The following is a 17,817-nucleotide window of genomic DNA, read 5'->3' on the forward strand; positions in this document are numbered from 1 at the left end:
ATTGGCTATCCAGCAAGCTAGCTAGTTAAGTTTACTAGCTAGCAGTGAGGAGAAACAATAATTCAACACTTTAACCTGTCTGGGCTAGGGGGCAGTATTTTCACTTTTGGATGAAAAGCATGCCTAGAGTAAACAGCCTAATACTTTGGATAGAAAACACTCTGAAGTTTCCAAAACTGTTTGAATGATGTCTGTGAGTATAACAGAACTCATATGGCAGGCAAAAACCTGAGAAAAATACAACCAGGAAATGAAAATCTGGTTCCTGTAGTTTGTTCAAGTCCTTGCCTTTCTGACACACAGTGAGTTAGGGTTCATTAGGGACACTAGATGTCAACAGTCTTTAGAAAGTTGTTTGAGGCTTTTTCGGTAAACACAGACCGAACTAGAAGGCTGGGAAGTAGGTGACTCAGAAAATCACATCCGTTCATTGCGCGCGTTCATGTGAGAAGGGACCTGTGTTCCAAAACGTTTTTCAAGACATAGCAATGGTCCAGTTGGAATATTATTGAAGTTTGAAGTTAAAATGGCCCTAAAGATTGATGCTATACAACGTTTGACATGTTTGAACGAACGTAAATAGAACTTCTTTTTGACTTTTTGTCGTGACATTTTCCTCGCGCGTCCTACATTTTGAGTAGCTTACTGAACGCGCAAACAACATGGAGTTATTTGGACATAAATTATGAACTTTATCGAACAAAACAACATTTATTGTGTACCTGGGATTCCTGGAAGTGCCTTCTGATGAAGATTATTAACTTGTTATGGATAGGGGGCAGTATTTTCACGGCCGGATAAAAAACATACCCGACTTAATCTGGTTATTACTCCTGCCCAGAAACTAGAATATGCATATAATTAGTAGCTTTGGATAGAAAACACTCCAAAGTTTCTAAAACTGTTTAAATGGTGTCTGTGAGTATAACAGAACTCAAATGGCAGGTCAAAACCTGAGAAGATTCTGTACAGGAAGTACCCTGTCTGACCATTTCTTGGCCTTCTTTGTCATCTCTATCCAAAACAAAGGATCTCTGCTGTAACGTGACACTTTCTAAGGCTCCCATAGGCTCTCAGAAGGCGCCAGAACGTTGAATGATGACTCTGCAGTTACTGGCTGAAAAACAGTAATGCATTTGGATAGTGGTCGATCTGAGAACAATGAGACGGGTGCGCGCATGCACGTGAAGAGTCCATTTTAGATTTTGATTCTTTGAACAGAAAGGACGTCTCCAGGTCTGAATATTATCGCTATTTTACGAGAAAAATCCCATAAAAATTGACTTTAAACAGCGTTTGACATGCTTCGAAGTACGGTAATGGAATATTTTGAATTTCATTTGTCACGAAACGCGCCGGGCGCATCACCCTTCTTTACCCTTCGGATAGTGTCTTGAACACACGAACAAAACAGAGCTATTTGGATATAACTATGGATTATTTGGAACCAAAACAACATTGGGTGTTGAAGTAGAAGTCCTGGGAGTGCATTCTGACGAAGAACAGCAAAGGTAATGACATTTTTCTTATAGTAAATCTGAGTTTGGTGAGTGCCAAACTTGGTGGGTGTCAAAATAGCTAGCCGTGGTGGCCGGGCTATTTACTCAGAATATTGCAAAATGTGCTTTCACCGAAAAGCTATTTTAAAATCGGACACCGCGATTGCATAACGGAGTTCTGTATCTATAATTCTTAAAATAACTTATGTTTTTTGTGAACGTTTATCGTGAGTAATTTAGTAAATTCACCAGAAGTTTCGGTGGGTATGCTAGTTCTGAACGTCACATGCTAATGTAAAAAGCTGGTTTTTGATATAAATATGAACTTGATTGAACAAAACATGCTTGTATTGTATAACATAATGTCCTAGGAGTGTCATCTGATGAAGATCATCAAAGGTTAGTGCTGCATTTAGCTGTGGTTTTGGTTTTTGTGACATTCATGCTAGCTTGAAAAATCGGTGTGTGATTATTTCTGGCTGGGTACTCTCCTGACATAATCTAATGTTTTGCTTTCGTTGTAAAGCCTTTTTGAAATCGGACAATGTGGTTAGATAAAGGATAGTCTTGTCTTTAAAATTGTGTAAAATAGTCATATGTTTAAAAAATTGAAGTTTTTGCATTTTTGAGGTATTTGTGATTCGCGCCACTCTATACCATTGGATATTGGTGAGCGTTCCGCTAGCGGAACTTCTGTCCCTAACAGGTTAAACATCCTTTGGATATATCTGCATGACTGTTTGATGCTACAGAGCCCTATACCGCTTATATAAATATTTTCTGTCAATCCATAAAGGCAGACACATTTGCCAGCTGGATAAGATTGCCTGAAGTGGTGTAGACCTTAACCATCAACTGTTTGGACCTCTTGCAGAATATTTGCTGGTAATGCACATCTCCTGGAAAGACATGGTTGTGGTGTTACCATTTTACAGTTTTTGGGGTAGATGTAGGGCAACACGCCTTTGTGTGTAAAGATGTCCACCGATTGGGACCTAAAAGTTTAGAGACAAACTAGTGTATTGTTTAGGGACAATGAGGGACATTATGAGCTGCTTTTGAGAGGAAAGATCTATCACATTTTAGGGAAGACCCAGATGCAGACAGTGTCAAAGTAACAAAAGGAGACAAAGGGCTTTGAGACATCGGTTGGATTTTAGACACATGAAAAGTGAGATGTATATGGAGGGTACGGGGCAACAGAAGACGAACAGCATAGGGGCTAATGACACTGGCGATGGGGAAAGAGCCGATAAACCAGAGGGAAAGTTTGCGGGACTCTACCCGGAAGGGCAGCTATCGGGTGGACAGCCATACCTTCTACCCGAGACGATGCCGGGGTCCGGGGGAGGTCCGCTTGTCATCAATACTTGGAGGTGGTCTTGAGAAGGGCTGACCGGGTTCTCTTCCAGGTACGACGACAGCGGCGGACAAACATCTGGGCCGAAGGTATGTCGACCTCTTGCTCAGGGAAGAGCAGGGGCTGATACCCCAGGGAATTCTCAAAGGGCGAGAGACCCGTGGCAGAGCAAGGAAGGGTGTTGCGGGCATATTCAACCCACACTTGTTGCTGGTTCCAGGTGGTGGGGTTGTAGGAGACCAGGCAGCGAAGAGTTATTTCCAGGTCTTAGTTTGCTTGCTCTGACTGGCCATTGGATTGGGGGTGGAACCCGGAGGACAGGCTGGCCGACGTCCCAATGAGCGTGCAGAATGCCTCCCAGAGCCGGTCTGAGACCATGTCCACCGGCAGTCCATGGATCCGGAAGATGTGCTGCACCATGAGCTGGGCCATCTCTTTGGTAGAGGGTAGCTTGGGGAGAGGAAAGAAGTGGGCGAATTTGGAAAACCGGTCCACTACTGTCAGGATTGCGGTGTTGCCATCAGAAAGGGGAAGACCCGTGACAAAGTCCAGGGATATCTGAGACCAGGGACGCTGAGGGACAGGCAGTGGTTGAAGAAGACCAGCCGGAGCTTGCTGAGGAGTCTTGTTCTGTGCACAGAACGGTGACAGAGGCGGAGACGTCTAGGACCATGGCCATGGTAGGCCACCAAAAACGTTGTTGCAAAAAGGTCAGGGTCCGATGGGAGCCTGGGTGGATGGGAGCCTGGAGGAATGTTCCCACTCCAGGACCGAGGAGCAGACATCGTCAGGCACAAACATCCGGTTATCTGCCCCCCCCGGGTTTCGACTGGGAATGCTACAGCTCACGGGGGTCTCCAGGATTCTTCGGAGGCGAGGTGGGAATCGAGGGTTAACGAGGGCGATGGGGCACAGATTCTCTCTCTCTCTCCTACGTTCTCGATGCCGCCCATCAATCCGGATGGTCAAGGCTATGAGGGAGTCAAGGTCCATAGGCAGCTCCCGGGCTGCAAGCTCATTTTTCACCACCTCCGATAATCCGTGAAGGAACACATCGAACAATACTTCTGGGTTCCAGGCACTCTCAGCCGCCAACGTGCGAAAATCCACCGTGTAGTCTGCCACACTACGGGAGTCTTGACGTAGCTGGAGCAGCTTACGAGCAGCCTTGCTCCCGGACAATGGAGAATCAAACACCTTCTGAACTTCTGCCACAAACTCCTCTAGGCTGAGGCAGACTGTTGCTCCCACACCGCCATAGCCCAGACGAGTGCCCTCCCGGACATCAGCGTTATGATGTACACTATACTCGAGCGGTTCGAGGGGAACGAAGAAGGCTGCAGCTCGAAAATGAGGGAGCACTAGGAGAGAAAAGCCTAGCAAGTTCCGTAATCTCCAGCGTAGCACTCCAGAGGAGGTAGGCGGGGTTCTCAGGACACTGGGGTAGGCTGGGAGATTATGGTTGTGACCCGCTGCCCAGTAGGGAATCTGCGGTATTGCTCCAGCAAAGTCTCGAAGGCCTGGTCATGTCATTCTGCCAGGGTATAGAGTCCCTCCATAAGACATTGCAGTAACTCCTTGTGTTGTCCACTGGTAGCTCCTTGCAGGGACCCAGCATTGTGGAGCTGGTCTGAGTGCTGGGTCAGTCAGGGCCAGTTCGTACTATCACATTTTAGGTTGAAGTAACAAAAGTTTATTACTAGAACAGGGGAAGGCAAAACAACAGGTTCATGGCAGGCAGAGGTCAGTAATCCAGATCAGAGTCCAAAAGGTACAGAACAGCAGGCAGTCTCAGGGTCAGGTCAGGCAGAGGTCAATAATCCAGTGTGGTGGGACAAAGTACAGGACAGCAGGCAGAATGGTCAAAACCGGGAAAACTAGAAAACAGGAACTGTAGAAAAGACAGGAGCAAAGGGAAAAACACTGGTAGGCTTGACAAACAAAACAAACTGGCAACAGACACAGAGAACACAGGTATAAATACACGTGATAATGAGGGGAGATACCTGGTGGTGGGTGGAGCCAAACTAAGACAGGTGAAACAGATTAGGGTGTGACAAGATCAGTCAACAAAGTGAATGGACTGGAGGGCTACAGAAGGTGTGAAAAGGGCAGTTCTTATACAGTAGGTATTGTTGTGTATGGGAGCTGAGGAGAAATGGCACCTTTTCAATGATCGTTCTCATACACAGCAATACATTTTCTGTCTCTGAGCACAACCAAAACCCCCTACCTCATCTCAAGCCCCTATCTATAAACCTCCCCCAGCCCATTGACTTTGGCAGATCATTCTTGTTAATTGTAGCAAGGGAGTTTGTAGATGTCTCTTTGTATTGTGTTTTGAGAATCTGCAGAGAGAAGAATGAGGTGGTTGTGTCATTACTGTTGTAGTCTTGATTTTATACCTTTCAGTGGCCCTTGCTCATTTTGTCCCACAAACTTGTTGTGTTCCATAACCGTAAGGTTTGTCTCCTCCCTCATGCTCGTGTTCCCAAAATCCCGCCGCTTTGGACTCAAGATAGCCTGAGTTTTACAAAGAGAAAAGGGGTAGACTAAATTGATTACATGGTCTGGAAGGTACTCTGTGGTCCTCAGTCTACATCTAACCAACTGTAATCTCATAACACAAACAGAGATCCATACAATCACTATCCAATACATGTTGATGCCATGCTTACTGTAAGTTGTGCTATCTTAGCCATCAACTTGTAAATAGTTTTGCCAAAGATAGGAGTTGGAAATACATGCTGGTGGAATCATGTACCACCTACAACAAAAACAAAAACACACAACAATACACAGTTTAACCATCCCACTAATTGTATTGAACTCTAGACTGACTAGTTTAGCACACCTAGCATGGACATTTCATATTGCCTGCTTGCTGTTAGCTAGTTAGCGTAATTAAATTGGCAGCAAGATTGCTAGCCAGCTGAGAACCAACTAACCAACCATAGACAATTTATACATATTCATCATTATTATACCAACACACCGAGAGTGAGTTATCTATATCGACGATTCGATTTTTAGTAACAGAGTGTTTTCCAGACAAAGGTGGAATAGATGGCTACCAGATTGAGTTGCTCTTATTTGCTAACATTAGCTGGCTTACGTGAGCTGACCTTAGTCGAAGATAGAACAAATAAACATGTTTACTCTGCTGAAAGTAGCAACCAGTCTAGCAGTGACTACCATGGCATAGGTGAAATTGATTGACAGTGTGTATCCAAAAGATAGCTAGCTATATGATTTCGCTGATGGCTTTCAGAGTTCAATACAGGACTGAAACGTTAGCTAGCTAATTTACCTAGTCCAGCTAATGTTACATTACCTCAAATCAAGAATCTTCTGTTTTGTTGTGAAGGGAGAAAACTATAGTATCGCATCACTTCTCAGCTGTCATCTAAATGGATTCATTCAGCCTGAAAATCCCTCTGATAATCTTTGTTCACCGTAAGCATACTTGTTGATTGCCGCAAACCACTGGCAGCATCGGGGTAAGTCTCTGGTAGGTAGAACTGGGGAAAGATTACACATGTTTGCGCTTGTTTGTAATCAGCACTGCCAGACAAAACAAACATTAGTGAAACAACAAACATTTAACCAAAAAATGTACCTAGTGAAGTTCTGAGATTACTGTCCGTTGGTTCTTTGAAGTAAACAATGCCATCAACCAAATTTGTGGGCACGCCCCATCTACCTAGCAGTGCGGTATCTGCATTCACTATGAATGCTGGACTTTGTGGTTCACTATGAGCAGACAAGTATACAGGAAGTCAAAACTTCCCAATTCTACCAGTGACATGAATATACGCTCGGTCTACTGTAGCTTGTGGTTTGGATAATGTTGATGTTTATGACAGACGTAATGTTGTTATATACTAATGACAATGTACCGTGGCAGAGGAGAAATCCCTCTTTAACCCATAACAGTCAAAGCTCTGTCTAAGCCGGGGAGGTTCTAGTAAGCTATATGGAATTGTTATAAGAAGATCATACCAAGGACTATTTAGCTATTTGATTTCGAATTTTAGAAAGACCCCTTGAGGTATCCCCAAAAATATGAAAAAAATTATTTGATGAACAATTATTTTTGGCCTTACCGCTATTAGCCCATACAAAGGCATTGAAGAACAGATTAGCTACATGGAACAACAGAGAGTCCTCCCCCAAATATCTAACAGAAGTTTTTTTTATTTATTTCACCTTTATTTAACCAGGTAGGCCAGTTGAGAACAAGTTCTCATTTACAACTGCGACCTGGCCAAGATAAAGCAAAGCAAAGCAAAGCAGTGCAACACAAACAGCACAGAGTTACACATGGAATAAACAAACGTACAGTCAATAACACAATAGAAAGGTCTATATACAGTGTGTGCAAATGAAGTAAGATTAGGGAGGTAAGGCAATAAATAGGCCATAGTGGCGAAATAATTACAATTTAGTATTTAAACACTGGCCTGATATACAGTTGAAGTCGGAAGTTTACATACACCTTAGCCAAATGCATTAAAACTCAGTTTTTCACAATTCCTGACATATAATCCTAGTAAAAATTCCCTGTCTTAGGTCAGTTAGGATCACCACTCTATTTTAAGAATGTGAAATGTTAGAATAATAGTAGAGAATGATTTATTTCAGCTTTTATTTCTTTCATCACATTCTCAGTGGGTCAGAAGTTTACATACACTCAATTAGTATTTGGTAGCATTGCCTTTAAATAGTTGGGTCAAACGTTTCGGGTAGCCTTCCACAAGCTTGCCACAATAATTTGGGTGAGTTTTGGCCCATTCCTCCTGACAGAGCTGGTGTAACTGAGTCAGGTTTGTAGGCCTCCTTGCTCGCACATGCGTTTTCAGTTCTTCCCACAAATGTTCTATAGGATTGAGGTCAGGGCTTTGTGATGGCCACTCCAATACCTTGACTTTGTTATCCTTAAGCCATTTTGCCACAACTTTGGAAGTATGCTTGCGGTCATTGTCCATTTGGAAGACCCATTTGCGACCAAGCTTTAACTTCCTGCCTGATGTCTTGAGATGTTGCTTCAATATATCCACAACATTTTCCTCCCTCATGATGCCATCTATTTTGTGAAGTGCATCAGTCCCTCCTGTAGCAAAGCACCCCCACAACATGATGCTGCCACTCCCGTGTTTCACGGTTGGGATGGTGTTCTTCGGCTTGCAAGCCTCCCCCTTTTTCCCCCGAACATAATGGATGGTGAGTTATATTTTTGTTTCATCAGACCAGAGGACATTTCTCCAAAAAGTATGATCTTTGTCCCCATGTGCAGTTGTAAACCGTAGTCTGCCTTTTTTATGGCGATTTTGGAGCAGTGGCTTCTTCCTTGCTGAGCAGCCTTTGAGGTTATGTCGATATAGGACTCGTTTTTACTGTGGATATAGATACTTTTGTACCTGTTTCCCCCAGCATCTTCACAAGGTCCTTTGCTGTTGTTCTGGGATTCATTTGCACTTTTTGCACCAAAGTACGTTCGTCTCTAGGAGACAGAACGCGTCTCCTTCCTGAGCGGTATGACGGCTGCGTGGTCCCATGGTGTTTATACTTGCATACTATTGTTTGTACAGATGAACGTGGTACCTTCAGGTGTTTGGAAATTGCTCCTAAGGATGAACCAGACTTGTGGAGGTCTACATTTGTTTTTCTGAGGTCTTGGCTGATTTCTTTTGATTTCCCCATGATGTCATGCAAAGAGGCACTGAGTTTGAAGGTAGTCCTTGAAATACATCCACAGGTACACCTCCAATTGACTCAAATGATGTCCTCTATTCATTTGAATGTGTTGACAGGCTAAGAATTCGAAAAGTATTAAAGCCAATGGTCCATTATTCTAGAACACTGCTGTGCATATGTGTACACGTTTTAGACTATGATAGAAGCTTAAGGCCAATTTGTTTTATGACTGCTCTGACTCAGGCATTAGGCCTACTGGACGGAAAACCTTTCAGTAGCCTAGCCCTAGCCGACATGCATGTTACAGTTATTACATTCACATTTTAGTTATTAGCAAACAGTCTTATCCAAAAGCAATGTTTTTCTTATGGGATGTTTATTTGAGGTACTTATAGCAATGAATAGGCTATAATGTCACATTTTGTATGTTATTATATCTATATTATTAATTTACCGGTGCAAAAAAACTGAGTTTGTTGTTTCACATGCCAACAGAGAACTGCTTCAATAGAAGTGAGTGAGATGGTGATGAAGAAAATTTAATTGGGAGGCCAACAGTGAGGTTGCTGTTCTCTTTCTTGTGAGTGGTGTTATGCACAGTGTGGCTCACTCAACATCAGGAACAACATCTGGAAAGAGACAATTACCTGCGTGTGGTAAACTCTAGTTTCACTCAACAATCAAAACAGCGATATCAGCATCATTTAACAATGAAAACATAGAATCTATGGCAAGGTAGGCAGGTAGGTATGGGAAGGGACCTCACTATAACGGGTTAAAGGCCTACCTTTTAGCACCATGTGGTGTTCAGCTGGAATGAATAGCAGGTCCGATGTGTAACCCTGTCGTGCGTTTATACGCCAACACCAGTAGAAATCCAGTTTTTAGAGCTGCAAGACGATGGCCAGAGCTTACCCATGATGTTTTACAATGATTTAAGTCAATATATCCTTGTTTTAGTATGATATATTTGGAGTGTGCAAATCTGTGTGAATGAGGTGTCTTTTACTATGATTTGACATACTAATCATTTTCAGTCTACATTTAATTTCAGGTCTGGGTTTTATTTTTATGTTACCACCCACCAGCATGGCATTGTTTACAAATCAGAAACAACTGTGAAGTTAAACAGCCTTGTGTCCACTTGGCTACCTGAGCCATTGAGAAAATGAAAATAGGGGGTGCAAGCTTACGTTTTTGCACCTCCACTTTAGTTTTTTTCTACCAGAAAATTTTCATAATCCATTTGATAATTTGTCAATTTTCATTTATTTTTTAGGTTGTCTGTATTTTGGTCAGAGATATAGGACTCAACCCTCAACAAACTCAACAACAAACTCAACCCTTTTACAGTCTCACACCCCTGTCATGATCATACCATGTAACGGGGTTGTGTGAGACCGGGTTGAGTTATACCATTTTATATTTGGTATAATTGCATGATATGATAGCATTTTGCAAACCTGCTTCCCCCGTCTTCCCATTTGTCTTCAACCCTGTTATAGACAACATAGAATTTGTCTGAATATGATTATAAAATATACTTGTAATAAAATCAACATTTCCCTATTAATCTAATGGCCCTCAAACTAATTCAATAATTGCAAATATAACATTTATATAAAGTCTCACACTTTTGCTATATTAAAGCCTGAAATTGGCACTGTGTTTCACGTCCTGGCCAGTATAAAGGTTAATTAGTATTGTAGTTTGGTCAGGACGTGGCAGAGGGTATTCGTTTTATGTGGTTCGGGGTGGTGTGTTTGTTGAAGGGGCATTTGATTTAGTATTCCGGGGTTTTTGGGCACTGTTTGGTTTCCATGTATTCTATGTTTAGTCTAGTATGTCTGTTTCTATGTTTGGTTAATTGGGGTTGGGACTCTCAGTTGAAGGCAGGTGTTCTCTATCTGCCTTTGATTGAGAGTCCCATATATTAGGGTGTGTTTGTTATTTGTGGGTGATTATTCTGTGTTTAGCCTTGTGCCTTACCAGACTGTTTTTTGTCGATCGTTCGTTCTTTGTTATTTTGGTGTTCATTTTGTATTTATTAAAAAGCAAGATGAGCATACACATACCTGCTGCGTTTTGGTCCTTCATTTCCAACGACAAGCGTGACACTGTGTCTCAGCAGCCTCATTGTTTTTGTTAAAAAGTATGGTTTCACTTCAGAATTTCAACAAATCAATATTCTCATGATTGCTCTAAATATTTCAGACTGAGTTCAGCAAACATAAAATTCATATTTCATAAAATGTACAACATTTTATCACAAAAATTGCCATGTAACATGGTTGAGACTAGGATAACGGGGAAGAAGATGGTAACGCTGTTGAAGGGACAAATACGGCTTCCTTATAAATTGTTTTTTGTTTATTCTCATTCACTCCAAGATGTTCTATAAACATTGTATTTCATAGATATAACCATGTAATGAGGACAATTTATATACATTTGAATTAAACTGAGTTGTATTAACCCAACTACAGTAAAAAATGTAACAAACAAAAACTTAGCAGACAATAACATTGAACAGGTCATCAGAATCATAATACCCCCTGAACTTTTTCAGGGGTATGTAAGCTCCCAGAATCACTGTTACTACAGAACTGTCATTGCGACCATCCTCTACACTCCTCACAGCTGGATGTATGGAAAGACTTGGCCCTTGGCCAGAGACCTGGCCCTGCCTGTTGAAAAATAACAGGTTGGGTTCCCGCTAGATACACTTCCTATTGGCAGGCTGAGGCTTTGGGGTGTGTTTGTTTGTGTGTGTGGACACAAAAAATGCTTTTATTTTTTTCTTATTTGTTTTTTTTATTCCTGATTTTTCAGGGGTTGCTACAGCACCCTTAGCACCCCTACCTCCCACGGCTATGTTGGAGTCAACATGGGACAGCATCCCTGTGGAACACTTTTGACACCTTGTAGAGTCCATGCCCTGATGAATTGAGGCTGTTTTGAGGGCAAAAAGGGGTGCAACTAATGTAATCTAAGAGAGGTTTTCCAAAAGTTTTATACACTCCACGTAGGTCTTCATTGTATCTGAGCCTATACCACTGCCCAAGCAGCCCTGGACTTCACCAATGGATTTCCTTATATTTACATTGTTTAGCAGAAGCTCTTATCCAGAGTGACTTACAGGAGCAATTGGGGTTAAGTGCCTTGCTCAAGGCCACATCGACAGATTTTTCACCTAATCGGCTTGGGTATTTGAACCAGCGGCCTTTCGATTACTGGCCCAACACTCTTAATTAACCACAGGGCTACCATCCGCCCCACTGGCTGGCTATGGGTGCAACAGTTGGCACCTTCTTGTTGAAACTGAAATGCTCTGAGTTGAAGCACTTGCAGTTGAGTTACTTCTGTGTTGAGCACATGCAACTGACATCACCATATATCAGATGGCATATCCACATATATAAAGATTTTCAGGGCAATTTAATTTAGATCTAAGCAGAAATTTGATTGACAAGAATAGAATGCTCTCTTCAGTGACTTCACTCTAATAGGCCTATACACATGGCCTATAGACTACTGTATAAATTCTTAAAGGTCGACTTTGAGCACAAAAAAACGGTCCAACTCCACCTCTTTCTCAATTTTCAAACCCGAAATGGGGTGTGCCTTTGGTGGTTCATCGATGTGTCATTCTGATCATGCGTGCCGTGTCCAACATAGCTAGTTCATTAGCTAAGCTGGCAACTGTAGCTAGCCAGTAACTCCTCCAGTATGTGTTGATGTCATTTCACTGGATTTGGTTTTGGACGGAAGCTGTAGAGATCAGTAAGAAATGGCACTTCTGTAGCTAAGTATCTTATTCATCCATTTTTTTTCATTAAATTACCTGGTATGATGGTGCATTGATCAGTTATACAGTTTAAAGCTGTTATTTTTGCTTTTTTGCCTAAAGCCGATCTTTAACATGGACAACATTACAGTCAACTTATGCATGTGGTTATAAGAATGAAGACAAACAATATCCAATATATTCAAATTAATTATTAACTTCACAAACAAAGTGACAAACTCAACCCTTTTACAGTCTCACACCCCTGTCATGATCATACCATGTAACGGGGTTGTGTGAGACCGGGTTGAGTTATTTGGCTGAAAATGGCCACTGCTGCATGAAATTAAGAAATTGCATATATCTTTGCAATAGGAAAGAAAGTAATAGTTTTCTATCTTTATTTCATGTAACAGAGTTGAGTTGTTAAGCTCGACGAAGCCAACCTAAAAATAAAAATCTATGAAATATAGATATAAAAGAATGTGATAACTTCCTTGTCTTTGCACCATATAGTTCAGAAGACTTGTATGATGTCACTTTCCAGTTGATGATGTCACATAAGGATAAGTTCACTATTTTTATGGGGGGGAGATTGGTTGGCACAATGTGGTTGAGGGTAGACTGAGGTACGCAACTAAATATTATGATTTTAATCAATAATCATGTATTTATTTGCAAAAAATACATTCTGAACAAAAGAGCACAAATACATGTTTACATCAATGCCAAAATCAATCGATTATCAGCTAATTTTATTAGTCATATCCTAAATACAAATTCAGTGAAGGCCACAGATGACATGACAAAATGCTTTGTGTCAGATAAAATATATTTTCTGATATTAAAGATGAAATTAATGTAATGATTCTTACACTTTATTACAGAGGACATTTCAATATATATAAAACCGTTTTTAAAATTAGATTTAGGTGACCCAATACTTAAAATATACTTAAAAAGGTAAGAGGGACTCTCAAATCGTACCGGTATCATGGAAAGACCCACATCAGCCATCTTTCAGTTATCCATATTACCAGAGCTTCATCTTATTCTTTTTAAGCATTTCTATGGCGGATTCGTGGCCGCAATTTCTGGAGGATGCCAAAACTTTGGAGATAACAATAGATGGCGAAGTCAAACATAGGCCAGTGGTTTCCATCGGTTGCGAAGCCTTCCCTGAATCAATACTTCAGCTCCAGAATCAGCCATAGAGCCAGCTGGCTGATATTTTGAATAGGGTCTAATAAAAAACAAAAAAACGACAACAGATAAGATTAGCTAGCTAGATAAGGTTAGCAAGATAGCTAGCTGGCTAGATAAGGTTAGCGTGCTAGCTACTCTGACCATATTTGTTGATGTTTATCAGCTCCACGTGGAAATTCCCACTCCCAATTCATGAATATGTATAATTAGCCTTAGTCATTCTTCAGAGGTGGAATTTAAATGTGCATTTCCTAACTAGGACAGGAGATTACATTAACATTTTGGGGTGTTAATTTAAAACGTGGTTGTTTATATAGATGCTCCTTCTTGTGGCCCAACTAAAGCCAGTGCCAAGGCCGTACATCACAACACCTGCCGAGGCGTGTAATAACTACAGAACATTTTGACTGTCTGCGAGAGTGCTGCTTAATGACCACCAGTCTCAGTGGTTGTTTGGTTATGCATTATTTTTAAAGGCTTATTAACCAAAAATAAACTAGCACATATGATTCTTAATCTGCCTTTTGTCGAATTCAAACATAAGAGAGCTGAACAACAGTGCATAATTAGAACTACTTTAAATTGCCATGCATCAAACAACTGCTGTGTTGGCTGTCCCTAGATCAAATAGGCTGTACATGACGATTGTGACATAGGCCAACACTCAGTAGTGTAAAGTATTTAAGTAAAAATACTTGAATGTACTACTTAAGTGGTCCTGTGTGGCTCAGTTGGTAGAGCATGGTGTTTGCAACGCCAGGGTTGTGGGTTCAATTCCCACGGGGGACCAGTTCGGAATAAAAAAAAATTATAATAGAAATAAAATAAATGTATGAAATGAATTCACTGGCTTGTGGCGGCCAAGCGTTCATAGCGATGTCGCTTATTGATCCTTCGATGTCGGCTCTTCCTATCATTGTGAAGCAGAATTCACCAAGCGTTGGATGGTTCACCCACTAATAGGGAACGTGAGCTGGGTTTAGACCGTCGTGAGACAGGTTAGTTTTACCCTACTTATCTCTGGATAAGAGCGTCTGCTAAATTACTAAAATGTAAATGTAAGTAGTTTTTTTGGGTATCTGTACTTTACTTGACTATTTATATTTTTAGCAACTTTTACTTTTACTTCACTACATTCCTAAAGAAAATGATGTACTTTTTACTTCATACATTTTCCCTGACATCCAAAAGTACTTGTTACATTTTGAATGCTTATCAGGACAGGAAAATTGTCTAATTCACACACTTATCAAAAGAACAACCCTGGTCGTCCCTACAGCCTCTGATCTGGTGGACTCAATAAGCACATGCTTCGTTTGTAAATTATGTTTGAGTGTTGGGGCATGCCCCTGGCTATCGTTAAATAAAATGATTTGCTGTCTGGTTTGCTTTATATAAGGAATAAAACTTGTATAGTTTTCCTTTTGATACTTAAGTATATTTTAGCAATTACATGTGCTTTTCACACTTAAGTATATTTAAAACCAAATACTTTTAGGCTTTTACTCAAGTAGTATTTTACTGGGCGACTTTCACTTTTACTTGAGTCATTTTGGTGTATTTACCTTTAAGTATGAAAATTGGTTACTTTTTCCACCACTGCCTATACTCACTTGGTTACGGGTGAGTACCCTTTATTTTCTTATTCTCGTGTTTAAATTATTTTCCCTCAATTTAACCTTTGTTTTATTGTGCCAATAAAAATAAAGACATTTCATTCCATAGCTTAATCCAAACATTTATGCAGACCAATTACTAGTTCATAAACTAACTCAGGTTTAGCTCTATGAAGAGTCAATCATTTGTATTGGGCGACACCTTGTGGATTTATCTCACAAGTGCTCCTCCTAATACAGTAATCCAATGACATGTCAAATACTATGCCAGCTCAATCACATAATCAAACTAACACTTCAAATAATAACAGTCCATTCTCATTTTCATTCATCCAAATAGAAGTTCAATGGTCTGAGAGAATCAAACTACATTTTAAATATTTCTTCTTTCCAAAGCATATAAATAATACACAAATGTTTAAGCATATAGAAACAATAACTCATCGCACATGCATGTTTGTAGCCTCTTATCATCTTCTTGTCATGATATGGTTGGTATACTTCCCACGCTACTCCATGCATTTGATGTTGCTTTATCATTCCCAAGTATCTCCCACTGGCTCTGGGCTTCTGCATCTATCCCATCACTCAAATTTACAGGTAACTGTCAAAATACAGGAAACACAGAGTAAATGAGGGATACAAGGTATATTGAAAGCAGGTGCTTCCACACAGATGTGGTTCCTGAGATAATTAAGCAATTAATATCCCATCATGCTTAGGGTCATGTTTAAAAATGCCCAGTTGCCCATTATTTTGGCTGCTATGGTTAAAAGAAGAGATTTCGGTGACTTTGAAAGAGGGGTCTGAAAGGAGCATAGGGGCTTTAAAGGGTGTGTGTCTCAGTCACCAGATCTCAACCCAATAGAACGGCGCCTGAGACAGCGTTTTGCTAGCCTCATACGAGCCATACTGATCTCGGCAGGTTTACTATCTGTTTCGCTACATGGATATAATCTGGCCACGACCAGACTCAAACCGTTTGAGACCCTCCCTTCCGTCCACCGTATGGCCAGACCAATCAGCATCCTCTGATAATCTGTAGGGGTGGTTAAATTGTTGATGACAACGAAAATCAAAAATCATAACAACGACTGGAGGTTGCTGTTAACCGCTGCTGTAGCAGTATCATGTCAGAACTGAAGGGCATAACTTAATTGAAAGAACAGCAGATAACTGCATTGAAGGCTTTTCTCGGGGGAGAAGATGTTTTTCGTTCTTCTCCCGAATGGGTTTGCCAAGCACTTGATTTACCAGCTAGTTCCACTAGTAGTCAAGAAAATGGGACGGACCAAGAACCCAATTCTCATTGTTGTGTTAACGTGGGTCGCTTTAATGGAGGTTCACATCACATTCAAATGGTCAGTATAACTACATAATTTGATATCAAACTAGTCCACGCTATGTTGAACATTAATTGGACTCCTAGCTAGCAGCATGTATCTGACCTCAAAGACAATATGCCTTGCTCTAACCTAACATTACAATGTTACGGACAGTATGGAAAGTATGATGACTTCTGTTTGCAAGTCCATAACTATTGTTATACTTTCTAATCTAGACTCTGATATTGCATCATTTTCTTTCAACCAGGGGAGAGGTCGCAAAAGGGGAGCGAGCCATCAGAGAGCTTTGCAGAGTTGGGAAAACTCTGATCCATAGCCAAAGAGAGTGAGTAAACATTGTCACCGAATAAAACCAGTGTCAATTCATGTCCTGGGCCCATATTCGTAAAGTGTCTTAGAGTGTTGATCAAGGATCATGTCCCACCTCTTTGTAACTTCCTAAATATGGGCCCTTATAATTTTCACTTCCTTCTCAACCCTACCCTGTAGCGCTCAAATTTAAGAGGAAGCCTAACTAGCTGATTTCTCATCATTTAACAGGACAATATCTCTATGTCATGCTGGGTTGAGAGTTTCTAGGTCTGTGTGAGGGGCATGAAGGAACACAGTTATGTGCATTTTGACATGAAACGTGTTAGCTAAGATAATGTATAAAAAAAAAATTATATGCTTTGCACATACACCAGTAAAATATTTTGTTACATCTGGAAACACAGCAGTGTGTAATATTTCCAAAAACATCCAATATGATACAGGTTTTCCTTTGAGAACTTTCCCAAACTTTAGGCTATAATAATGGCTATTATTACTAATGTATTGGTGCATGTATTTGTCTTTCAGGTACACCTGTGTTGGCACTGACAACATCCGTGCCTACGTTGTCAACAACATCCAGTATTCCGATTGCAACATACAATTTACCTGAAGACTTTCTTGGTCTATAGTAATTAGTTAGTTAAATGACAGCTGAGAAATAAGACTGTTATTGTTTGTGTTGTTACTTGTCCAAACGTACCAGATTAAAACTCATAATTTTTGCTCAATACGGTTGGTGGTGTTTCAACTGTTATCATTATGGATTTTTTCAAATTATGAATTAATCAAGAGGTATAAATTAAAGTTTGCTTTTAACTTTGTTACAGTAGACAACAGAACAATGATGCATGGAAAGTTATACAGATAAAGGCAGATAAAGTTGTACTGATAAATACAAAACTTAAATACAAATACAGATCAATAAGTTCCATTTACAGTGACAACAGTTGATTTGGCCTACCTCTGCTCCTTAACTCCCAATCACTGTCTA

General features: G+C 40.6%; 1 long non-coding RNA gene across 1 annotated transcript; it reads left to right on the top strand.

The window, feature by feature from the left end:
* Positions 1-16,229: 16,229 nt before the first annotated feature.
* On the top strand, positions 16,230-17,554 carry LOC106563007 (uncharacterized). Its single transcript, XR_001319157.2, has 3 exons — positions 16,230-16,526; positions 16,759-16,836; positions 17,352-17,554. It is a non-coding gene; the product is annotated as an uncharacterized lncRNA (long non-coding RNA).
* The last annotated feature ends 263 nt before the right edge of the window (positions 17,555-17,817 follow it).

Source organism: Salmo salar, chromosome ssa11 (genome assembly GCF_905237065.1).
Source record: "Salmo salar chromosome ssa11, Ssal_v3.1, whole genome shotgun sequence".
NCBI lineage: Eukaryota > Metazoa > Chordata > Actinopteri > Salmoniformes > Salmonidae > Salmo > Salmo salar.